Source organism: Oncorhynchus kisutch, linkage group LG20 (assembly GCF_002021735.2).
Source record: "Oncorhynchus kisutch isolate 150728-3 linkage group LG20, Okis_V2, whole genome shotgun sequence".
In the NCBI taxonomy this organism is placed as follows: domain Eukaryota; kingdom Metazoa; phylum Chordata; class Actinopteri; order Salmoniformes; family Salmonidae; genus Oncorhynchus; species Oncorhynchus kisutch.
Window position 1 is genome coordinate 30,912,536 of NC_034193.2, and position 8,897 is coordinate 30,921,432.

Consider the following 8,897-nt stretch of genomic DNA (forward strand, 5'->3'; position numbering starts at 1 on the left):
ACGATGTGGGTAACCGAGAACTTCTGGCAGTCAAGATGGCACTGGAGGAGTGGAGACACTGGCTGGAGGGAGCTGAACATCTGTTTTTGGTCTGGACCGACCAAAAGAATCTGGAATATCTCCGCACAGCCAAACGCCTTAATTCCAGGCAGGCCCGGTGGGCTCTGTTATTTACTAGGTTCAAATTCACCATCTCCTACTGCCCAGGGTCCAAAAATGTGAAGCTGGCCGCTCTCTCCCGTCTATACAGTTCCTCTGCCATTCGGACCCTGGGAGCTAACAGTCTGTTTGTACCTGATGCGGTCCTGTCTAAGGTCCTGGAATGGACTACCTCCTCCAGGCTTACCTGTTTTCCTGGTACTCGTCAGACCCTGGCCACATGCATGGTATGCGTGCAAAGCAAGACTCCGAGGCAAGCTCCGTCTAGCCACCTGCAGCAACTTAATGTCCCTCATCGCCCCTGGTCCCATATTTCTCTGGATTTTGTCATTGGGCTTCCTCCGTCATATGGCAACACCACCATTCAGATTCTCTAGGGCCGCCCATTTTATCCCTCTTCCTAAGTTACCTTCAGCCAAGGAGACGACCCAGCTTATGGTGCAGAACGTCTTCCGTATCCATGGACTCACGGTTGACGTTGTCTCAGACCGGGGTCCTCAGTTCTCATCCCAATTCTGGAAGGCGTTCTGCAATCTTATTGGGTCGTCAGCCAGCCTGTCCTCTGGGTTTCATCCCCAATTAAGATATGGAGACAGCACTCCGGTGTCTGGTTGCCAGTAACCCCAACACCTGGAGTCAGCAACTGGTCTGTGTGGAATATGTCAGGAACACTCTCCCTTGGTCGGCTACTGGACCATCCCCTTTTGAATGCTCCATGGGGTATCAGCCCCCTCAGTTCCCAGAGCAAGAAGTTGAGGTCAATGTATCTTCAGCCCAGATGTTCATCCGCCGCAGTCGCGTACCTGGAAAAGGGCTAGGACGTCTCTTCTCAAGACCACCTCCAGGTATCGTCAACAAGCGGACCACTACCGAACTCTGACTCCTCGCTATCGGATCGGGCAGAGGGTATGGCTGTCCACATGGGTCCTACCGCTCAAGGTTGAATCCCGCAAACTTTCCCACCATTTCATTGGTCCTTTCCCCATCTCTAGAGACATTAGTCCCACTGCTGTGCATCTGCTGTTGCCCCGTACCCTCAGCGTACACCCTACCTTTCAAGTTTCCAGGATTATACCCTTGCCTCACTTTCCTCTGTCTTCTGCATCTAGGCCCATGCCTCCCCCCTTGTCATCGATGGCCAGCCAGTGTATATGGTGAGACGCCTCCTGAGGGTTCCACCACGGGGCAGGGGTTTCCAGTATCTTGGTTGACTGGGAGGGTTATGGCCCGGAGGAGAGGTGCTAGTTTCCCGGCTAAAGACATCCTGGACCCGGCCCTCATCGCCAATTTTCACCGTCAACACCCCGGCCAGCCAGGTATGCGCCCAGGTAGGAAGCCAGGTGGTGTCCCTAGAGGGGGGATACTGTCACACCCTGATCTGTTTCACCTGTCCTTGTGATTGTCTCCACCCCCTCCAGGTGTCACTTATTTTCCCTGGTGTATGTATCCCTATGTTTCCTGTCTCTCTTTGTCAGTTCATCTTGTGTGTTCAAGTCAACCAGCGGGGTTTTCCCGTGCTCCTGCCGTTCTATTCTCTTTTACTAGTCGTCCCGGTTTTGACCTTTGCCTGTTTTTTTGGACTCCATTCCCACCTGCCTGATCATTCTGCCTGCCCTGACCTCAAGCCTGCCTGCCATTCAGTACTTCTGGAACTCTGAACTGGTTTTGACCTTATGACAAATGTCATGTAATTTCACAAATGTTGCCATGACTTATGCCATGATATCTGAGTGAGAGTGATTAATACAATTAATGGGGGCCTCCTGGAGGTCCGGACCCCTGGGTAGGTGCCCTGCATGACCGGTCAGTATTCGGCCATGATTAATATAAGTTTAGATAGCTGGCTAGACTAATTTACCAATTACAAAATTGTTAGCTGACATGGCTAATTGATTGACTGTCAGTGACTGACATAAAAGAGAAACCGCTGATGCACAATCCAATTTCGAACTTGCATGGTGTGTATTCTACTATTATAACTCTCAACAGCACTCGACTGAGTTCCTGGGTCCCTTACGTCACTTATGCCTGGAGCCAGCCCTGCTACTACCATCCCTATTAAGGTTTCTGTTACGAATTCCCAGAGCCAGCAAAGTGGAAAAATTTTCCGTTCTGCCCTTGAGCAAGGCATGTTAACCTCCAACAACAACTGCTCCCTTGGCGCCGAAGGCGTGGATGTCGATTTAAGGCAGCCCCCCCCCCCCTCTGATTCAGAGGGGTTGAGTTAAATGAGGAAGACACATTTTGGTTGAATGCATTCAGTTGTGCAACAGACCCCCTTTCTCTTTTGCAGTGGAGGAGATAGACAAGGAAACACTCTTGCTTTTGTACGACTCACCTATAGCCTGAAGTTAAAGAAGAACATGAAATACATACATGCAGTGAGTATTCTATAAACACCACCTTTTTATACAGTTAAGAACAAATTCTTATTTACAATGACAGCGTACCTCAGCCAACGCTGGGCCAATTGTGCGCCACTCTATGGGACTCCCAATCATGGCTGGATGTGATACAGCCTGGATTCAAACCAGGTACTATAGTGGTGCCTCTTAAACTGAGATGCAGTGTCTTAGTCCACTGCGCCTCTTTGGAGCCCCAATGTAATAGCTCCCGAGCGCCTACCCCTTCTGAGTGTGGCTCTGCATGTCCAATGTAATAGCTCCCGAGCACCTACCCCTTCTGAGTGTGGCTCAGCATGTGGGTGTTTGAGTGAGAAAGACATAGGAGAGCCAACCAGTAAAAGCACAGGCCCCTTCATTATTGACGCATTGTGCCAACAACATCAAAGAGCCATTCCAGACTGAGGCCTACCAACAGCCCTAAACATAACTAAATGTAAGATAAAACGATTTAATATATAATCGTAGCCTACTCCGTCTCCTGTCTCCACTGTCTTATTCCAAATCCCCTGCAACACACAAATGCACACAAACACGTTCACATTGCTACTTGCTGAAATTTACTGGCATGAACATATCAAATGAATCAAAGTATATTTTATACATGAGATTCTTCAAAGTAGCAATTTGCCTTGATGGCAGCTTTGCACACTGGAGAGACTTGAAAGGAGAGATTCTCATGAACACGAAGGTGTCGGTTGTTTTGCTCTACGACACACACAGGCTTCAGGGGAGTTGTCTGGAGGTAACCCAGGACCGGGCTGTAAAAATGGCACAACATGCATAGGGATATCATGACCAAACATGGTTCTAAAAAGTATACAAAATCCCTGAGATTTCTTATACACTGAACAAAAATATAAATGCAACATGTAAAGTGCTGGTCCCATGTTTCATTAGCTGAAAAAAAATATCCCAGAAATGTTCCATACTCACAAAAAGCTTATTTCTCTCAAATGTTGTTCACAAATTTGTATACATCCCTGTTAGTGTTCATTTCTCCTTTGCCAAGTTAATCCATCCACCTGACAGGTGTGGCATATCAAGAGACTGATTAAACAGCATGATCATTACACAGGTGCACTTTGTGCTGGGGACAATAAAAGGCCACTCTAAAATGTGCAGTTTTGTCACACAACACATGGCAATTGTCATACTCACTGCAGGAATGTCCACCAAAGAGGTTGCCAGAAAGTGTAATTTTAATTGCTCTACCAACGTTGGTTTAGAGAATTTGGCAGTACGTCCAACCGGCCTCAAAACCGCTATTTTTCACGTGTATGGCATCATGTGAGCGAGCGGTTTGCTGATGTCAACGTTGTGAACAGTGGCCCATGGTGCTGGTGGGGTTATGGTATGGGCAGGCATAAGTTATGGACAATGAACACAATTCCATTTTATCGATGGCAATTTTAAAGCACAGAGAAACCGTGACGAGATCATGATGCCCATTGTCGTGCCATTCATCCACCGCCATCACCTCATGTTTCAGCATTATAATAGACAGCCCCATGTCAGAAGGATCTGTATACAATTTCTGGAAGCTGAAAATGTCCCAGTTCTTCCATGGCCTGCATGCTCACCAGACATGTCACCAATTGATCATGTTTGGGATACTTTTGATCGTCGTGTACGACAGTGTATTCCAGTTCCCAGCAACTTCGCCATTGAAGAGGAGTGGGACAAAATCCCACAATCAACAGGCTGGTTAACTCTATGTGAAGGAGATGTGTCGCACTGCATGAGGCAAATGGTGGTCACAACAGATACTGACTGGTTTTCTACCTTTTTGTAACTGTGACCAACCAATGTATATCTGTATTTCCAGTCATGTGAAATCCATAGATTAGGGCCTAATGCATTTATTTCAATTGACTGGATTCCTTATCTGAACTGTAACTCAGTAATATCTTGGAAATTTGTTGCATGTTGCGTTTTATATTTTTGTTCAGTATACTTCAAAACCGTATTCCTTATGATGAAATGTTTGACTGTCTGCTTTGCCATGTACAAATGTGTTATTCAATGCATTTCTATAGGCTATAGCAGTAAAGGACAAAATCAATGTTCCATAAAAATATCAGTATTTATAACATTTTTTCACCATCTTAAAACAATGCCATATGTGAGCTTAGTAGATATTGTGATCTGAGGGCTTAGAACTACCACCCTACCTTAAATTATTGGGCTTAAATTACTGTAATGTTGTATTCTGTCATGCCTAATTTGCATATGATGTACCTAATTTGCATAATACCGGATTTTCATTTCATACATTTTTAATTTATTTTAATCATTTCGGTTCTACATCAGCCCTGGAAATGTCATAAAAATATGACCAACCTATCTTGAGATAGTGGACAAAATGTGTTGAATTAAAAGAAATCAGACAGGTGAATTGGTTCCATTATTAAAATGAATTGTCTTTGACTTGTCTGTGGCCTTTTTATCTTAGCAATGATAGCAAAGCAATCTCAGCAATGATAAATCCTATCCTCGTGAAATGAAGTGTTCTGTGTTCCCGAGAAGCTATAACTTGGAATACAAAGTATAAAACCAGACCCAAGTTTCATTTTGATATGATATGATGCTTACTGGACTGTATCACTCTTCGGAAGTAGCACAGCAGTCTTCAGTTTTCCTCGACGAAGACACTTTCGAATAATCTGAAACAACCAGAAGCCCTTTTGTTCTACTTATTTGTGACCAAGTAAACAAATTAGGCCTTTAAAAAACTTGGAAGGCACACTGGCTCCCCCATGTTTTGACATGTGCGTGAGTGAAGTCAAGCTTTCAATCTAAGATGATTTCTCGCCTTCCTTTTTTCCCCTCCCTCCACCTCTCTACTTTTTATTTTTCATGAAAAGCCCTAGTCTGAACAATGCCCCAAGGCCCCCGTCTCAACTCCAGTAAAGCCACACAAAGACCACAGGCAGTGGGGGCCCTTTACTTCCATTAATACCAGTCCAGTTCATAGCTATCACAGACCTGCATTCGCCATTCCTCCATGAAGGGGCGAGAAAAAACAGGGAATAAATTACATTCCAAAAGGAAATGTGTTGCACTGAAAGAGAAAGCTCACTAATTTATTAAAGTCCAACCCTGCATGTAGGATTTATCCCTCTCTGAATTCTGGCTATTTTTCCTAATCTGGATTTCTGGCTTCGACCTGCCGTATATTTCTGTCTGTTCTGATTTGGCCAATAATAAATACAGCTTAACTTGCAATTGATCAGGCCTACTTCCTCAGTAATACAACAATGGCTAGAGTGTTGGGTAATCAGAACACTGAGTAACTATCATGACAGTTATCAATAAAAAGCACGTGTTGCTGGGGTAAGAAATTGTCTGCAGTCCCATTTAATTTGTTACAGCAAATATACCCTTTGACTGCTTACTCATTCCTGGTTCATTAAACCCCACTGATTGGCCGACTGCTTCATTAGGTGATTGGGTTGGGAGGGAGACTGTTTCCCTGTGCACTCTCTTGCGCCTAAAAGGGAGTAAAAACACATCCATCCAACCATCCTTCACTTTAGAGGACAAATCTTGACAGTTGTGCCAAAACAGCAATCAGCAGATTGCCTTACTGCGCTGCCTCTCCTCGCCCAACCCGGGCCCAAGACAATGCTACTGTAGCCAATAAGCAAAGTGACAAACACTCACTCAATTAGAGGAGAAGAAGAGGGGGATGGAGCGGAAGGGTAGAGCCAGCTCCATCTGAATTGATGCTAACATTATTACACAGACCTCCCCACGTAGACTGTCTGATCGCTAGCTGATGTGGAGGGAGACACTGGAGGAGATGCTAGCTATACACTGCTACTGCCAGACAGAAGAATAAGATGACTGAAAAGATGTTTGGCAAAGTGGGCTTACGGTCAAGATAAAGCATAACATTTTGACCAGATCAGAGGGTACAGACAGAACTATAGAACAGGTTCTGCCCTTTCCCGAAATCTATATGTCAACTTACATTTTAGTCTTTTAGGAGATCTCTTGTGTAGAGGTAGTTGCAGAGAGTCAAGACACAGCTGAGTCCATAATTCATGTAACAATTCTCGTTGGTGGAAGGAGAGGAAGACCAAAATGCAGCGTGGTAAGTGTTTGTCATATTTTAATTGAACAAACTGAACACTACACAAAATAACAATGAAGAGAAAACGAGGTGAACAGACACTAAACAGAAATTAAACACCCACAACCAAAATGGGGAAAACAGGCTACCTAAGTATGATTCTCAATCAGAGACAACGAACAACACCTGCCTCTGAGAACCATACTAGGTCATACACATAGAAATATAGCAGACTCACACCCTGACCAACCTAACAAAGAAATAAAAAATGAACTAAGGTCAGAACGTGACAGTACCCCCCCCCCCTTATGTAGGCTACATAAGTATGATTCTCAATCAGAGACAACGAACGACAGCTGCCACTGATTGAGAACCATACTAGGCCAAACACGAAAGAACAGACTACCCACCCCAACCAACCTAACACAAAGACTAAGGTCAGAACGTGACAGTTTGGTGTATTTGGAGCAAGTATATGAGAAAAATCCTGGGCTTCTAAACCCTGTTATTAAATGCGGAGTTTGTAGGTATAGCTAAGAGGCTTTATAACCCATTAGAGCTGGGTTTTGCTAAGGGCAACAGTTGCGTGAGATAGTTAAACAACTTGATTGGGTTTTTTAACATTCAACCAGATGTAGAGGGGAGAATAGGAGACAAAATGTTGTAAACTACAAGCAAACCATTAACTCATGCTGTGTCAATTGACAGCATCATTACAACTACTATGATGGAGGGAGTCTAAGAAATTGTAGGCAAAACTAAATTAAGAGGACAACTGGAGAATGTCCACCATATTTTGCAGTGGAGCTAACAGCCCATTTGTGTCTGCAGAGCTAGTAACAAATGCCAAATTAATTCTGGAAATTCAGTTACTTGCTATAATCATCCCTGTTCAAATTGTGTTTTGTCCAAATATTCTGGTAGCCAATGTGATTAACCAATCAGTTAAACAGTATCTTACTAACACCGTACAGCAGGGGTAATGAGGGAAAATCAAATCTACTATGATGGAAAAATCTTTAATTTGATAGAACACATGTTGAGTTCTAGAATCTCCATCAAGCAGACAATGGTGAATCTAATGGCAACGAGAGTCAGAAGAGGTTTAGAAACCTGAAAGACAACTTCACTGCCAAATATTCCTGAACCATCCGGACAAAATGTAAACCAACCCTGTGCTTAACCCCACCCCTAACCTTATGCCTAACCCTGTCCTTAAAGTTTGTTCAAAAAGGTTTTATGTAGCACATTTTCACTTTGGAGCTTGGCCATATAGGGAACCTTCTTAACAGGATCTCCATTCTGTGTCCCAATTGGCATCCTATTCCTTATGGGCCCTGGTCAAAAGTAATGCACTAAATCAGGTATTCCCAAACTCGCCTCCAAAGAACATCCAAAGAACACCATACCTACTGTGAAGCATGGGGGTGGAAACATCATTCTTCGAGGCTGTTTTTCTGCAAAGGAACCAGGACGACTGATCCGTGTAAAAGAAAGAATGAATGGGGCCATGTATCATGAGATTTTGAGTGAGTGAAAACCTCCTTCCATCAGCAAGGGCATTGAAGATGAAACATGGCTGGGTCTTTCAGCATGACAATGATCCCAAACACACCGCCCGGGCAACGAAGGAGTGGCTTCGTAAGAAGCATTTCAATTTCCTGGAGTGGCCTAGCCAGTCTCCAGATCTCAACCACATAGAAAATCTTTGGAGGGAGTTGAAAGTCCGTGTTCCCAGCAACAGCCCCAAAACATCACTGCTCTAGAGGAGATCTGCTTGGAGGAATGGGCCAAAATACCAGCAACAGTGTGAGAAAACCTTGTGAAGACTTACAGAAAACGTTTGACCTCTGTCATTGCCAACAAAGGGTATATAACAAAGTATTGCGATAAACTTTTGTTATTGACCAAATACTTATTTTCCACCATAATTTGCAAAAAAAAATCATTAAAATGTGATTTTCTGGATTTGTTTTCTCATTTTGTCTGTCATAGTTGAAGTGAACCTATGATGAAAATTACAGGCCTCTCTCATATTTTTAAGTGGGAGAACTTGCACAATTGGTGGCTGAATAAATACTTTTTTGCCCCACTGTATCTCACTGGTCATCCCGAAAGCCAAAACCTCATTTGGCCACCTTTCCTTCCAATTCTCTGCTGCCAATGACTGGAACGAATTGCAAAAATTGGACACTTATATCCCCCTCACTAACTTTAAACATCAGCTATTTTATCAGCTAACTGATCGCTGCAGCTGT

At 43.9% G+C, this 8,897-nt stretch overlaps 1 long non-coding RNA gene across 1 annotated transcript; it reads right to left on the reverse strand.

Moving 5' to 3' along the window:
- Positions 1-3,098: 3,098 nt before the first annotated feature.
- LOC116355393 (uncharacterized) lies at positions 3,099-6,723 on the reverse strand. Its single transcript, XR_004204412.1, has 3 exons — positions 6,538-6,723; positions 5,157-5,227; positions 3,099-3,322 (listed from the first exon to the last, which is right to left on the reverse strand). It is a non-coding gene; the product is annotated as an uncharacterized LOC116355393 (long non-coding RNA).
- Between the last annotated feature and the right edge of the window lie 2,174 nt (positions 6,724-8,897).